The 3,202-nt window shown below is 52.1% G+C and overlaps 1 pseudogene; it reads left to right on the top strand.

Annotated features, from left to right (window-relative positions):
* Window positions 1-307: 307 nt before the first annotated feature.
* On the top strand, window positions 308-2,913 carry LOC149858355 (uncharacterized; annotated as a pseudogene).
* Window positions 2,914-3,202: the final 289 nt, after the last annotated feature.

Consider the following 3,202-nt stretch of genomic DNA (forward strand, 5'->3'; position numbering starts at 1 on the left):
GAGCATAATTGCCCAGCTAGCACCAGTACTGCTTGACTCCTTGGGTATCACCATATGGTATGGAGATATACTGGGCCAAGTAGGAGATACTCCCTATACTATACTTGCTTGGTATCACTCCCAACAGGACCCCCAGAACCCCTGACAACCCCGAGCCTGCCGGAGGTAAGCAGAGCCGTGGTGGGAGGAACCTAGCACAGCTACAGAGGCAGCTGAGAGGAGCCGAGGAGAGTCATTCCCGCCCCCCCCGCTCCTACTTATCCCAGCCCCATGGGGAGCCACGTGACTGGAGCCTCACAAACAGGACATGCAAACAGGTGAGCTTCTAGGCCTGGTGCGTGAGTTAGCACGGGAGTTTGTGCAGGAGGGCAAGCAGGAGGGGCATAAGGCCCTAGGCAGAAGCCCCAAGGGAGCAGTTGTGCAATGGTGGGTGGGACACATCGCACCCTGAGGTTCCTCTCTGCGGCTGGACCCCTCCTGCCCTCTGGCGCTTCTGAGCCCTCCACCCAGACAGATCTCGTGGTTCCAGCCTCCACTCAAACGGAGCCCCTGGCTCTCGGCTGTGGGGGCTGCCTAGCATGACAGCAGGCACATGGGATCAGGAGCGATGACACCTTCCCATGTGAGGTTTGCTCTGTGTTGGAGTCTCTGGAATCCCAGGTAGAGGAGCTCCAGACCACGGTGCAGAGGGTGCGTGCCATCAGAGATGGCAAACAGGAGATTGACTCCTCTGCCAGGCCCTTCACTCCAGGAAAGAAGAGGGAAGACCTAGATCACCTGCCAGGACCAGGAAGGCCAAGAGGCACTCCCATACAGTCCAGCTATGGGGCGGGACAAAGGTTGCCTCCAGCCGCAGGGCTCCCTGTACCAGGGTCACCACCCCCCTAGATCTCTGCAAAAGGTACGAACCTCTTGCAGCATCAGTAGAGCTGCTGCTTCCCAGGAGCCCACATCTGGGATGTAGCTGAGAGGATCCCAAAACTCATCCGGCTCTCTGACCACTACTGTATGCTCCTTATCCATGTGGGCACAAATGACACAGCTCGGAGCAATCCCAGCCAGGTCATAGATGATTAAAGAGCTCTGGGAGTGGGGCTCAGGGGGTTGGGGCCACAGGTGTTTTTTTCCTCAGTCCTGGTTATGGGCCACAGGCAGAGGAAAGAGACAAATCAAGGCAGTAAACAGAAGACTGCAGTGCTGGTGCCACTGTGAAGGCTTCAACTTCTACAGCCACAGTCCACTCTGGAGAAAGAGGCAGTGGTCTGCTGGGAAGAGATGGCCTCCACCTCACTCCACTGGGGAAGAAGGTCTTCTCAGCCAGACTGGCTGACCTGCTCAACCGGGCTTTAGACTAAGCTCACCAGGGGATGGGTGGACAACCACCAGAGAAAGCTCACCAAGCATCAACTATAAAACCAGCAGGTTAGGATGCTCAAGGGAACCCAGTTCTACCCTAGCCCAGGAGCAGATCTTCTCCATGAGTACAAAGAAGCCTAGGGCCTCCAATGACACACTCCCCTGCTATACACTAATGCTAGAAGTTTGGGGAATAAACAGGAGGAACTGGTCCTTCTGCTAAACAAAATTGACTACTTTCTCATAAGGATCATGGAGACCTGGTGGGACCCCTCCTATGACTGGATTACCAGTATAAATGGCTATATCCTGTACAGGAGAGATCGTTCTGAAAAAAGGGGCGGGGGTGTAGCTCTCTATGTGAAGGAGAGCTACACGTCCCTACAAGCTGAGATTGGCACCCACGGAGGACGACTGGAGACCCTTTGGGTTAGAATATAAGGGGAACATAGTGAAGGGGATACAATGGTAGGAGTCTACTACAGACCTCCAAACCAAGAACAAGCGCTTGACCAAGAATTTGCCAGGGAACTGGCTAAGGCTGCATGCTCTCAGTGCATGGTCATCGTGGGAGACTTCAACTACCCAGACATCTCAGGGGATGAGCACTCGGCCAAATCTGATCAGTCACAAAGCTTCCTTACATGTGTGGATGAGCGCTACCTGTCTCAATAAGTTTATGGGCCTACAAGAAGCAAGACGCTGCTGGACCTGGTACTGGCCAAAGAGGATGACCTAATCAGTGACCTAAGAATCGAAGGGAAGCTGGGTGACAGTGATCACGAGCTGATCACTTTCATCATTCATCACAAAGCTGGTAAGTCAGCCAGCAATGCAGTAGTCCTTGACTTTAGGAAAGCTGACTTTTGTAAGCTCAGGAACCTTGTTCTTGAGGCCCTGAAAGGCCATGATATCACAGGGAGGAGAGTTCAGGATGAGCAGTTGCTCCTTAAGGAAGCAATCCTAGGAGCACAAAGGGAGTGCATCCCAACCCATAGGGAAGGTGGTAAAAGGGCTCAACAACCCCCTTGGCTCCACAGGGAACTCATGGATTTCCTACATCTAAAAAGAGAAGTGTATAAAGGATGGAAGACAGGTAACACCACTAAGGAGGAGTATACTGTACTGGTCCACACCTGCAGGGAGCAAACTAGAAAAGCCAAGGCTGCAACTGAACTCCATCCAGCTACACAAAACAAGGACAATAAAAAGTCCTTCTTCAGACATGTGGGGAGCTGAAAGAAAAACAAGAGTATCATTGGACTCCTGCAAAACCAGCTGGGGCAGCTGACTACCAGCATCCAGGAAAAAGCTGATTTGCTTAATGATTACTTTGCATTGCTTTTTCACCTGCCCAAGGGGACCACCCTGCCTAACATGATGCAGGATGACCAGGGAGAGGATGAATATATGCCCACCATGGACCTGGATCTTGTGAGGGAGCATCTTGAGAGGCTGGACCCCCATAAATCAGCTGGTCCAGATAGGTTGCACCTGAGAGTGCTAAAGGAACTGGCAGACATCAATCATAGTGTAGCCATTGGCAAGGATATTTGAGATCTCATGGTGCTCAGGCGAAGTACCTAAAGATTGGAAGAGGGCCAATGTGGTGCCCATCTTCAAGAAAGGGAGGAAAGAAGACCCAGGAAACTACAGGCCCATCAGTTTGACCTCTATCCCTGGGAAGATTTTTGAAAAAATTATCAAAGAGTTGTTGGAGAGTAGGTTTAGATTAGACATCCGTAAGAACTACTTCACAGTCAGGGCGGCTAGGATCTGGAACCAGCTTCCAAGGGAAGTGGTGCTGGCTCCTACCCTGGGGGTCTTTAAGAGGAGGCTTGATGCC

The sequence above is a fragment of the Crocodylus siamensis genome, chromosome 8 (assembly GCF_052110815.1).
Source record: "Crocodylus siamensis isolate JL-2025a chromosome 8, ASM5211081v1, whole genome shotgun sequence".
In the NCBI taxonomy this organism is placed as follows: Eukaryota; Metazoa; Chordata; order Crocodylia; family Crocodylidae; genus Crocodylus; species Crocodylus siamensis.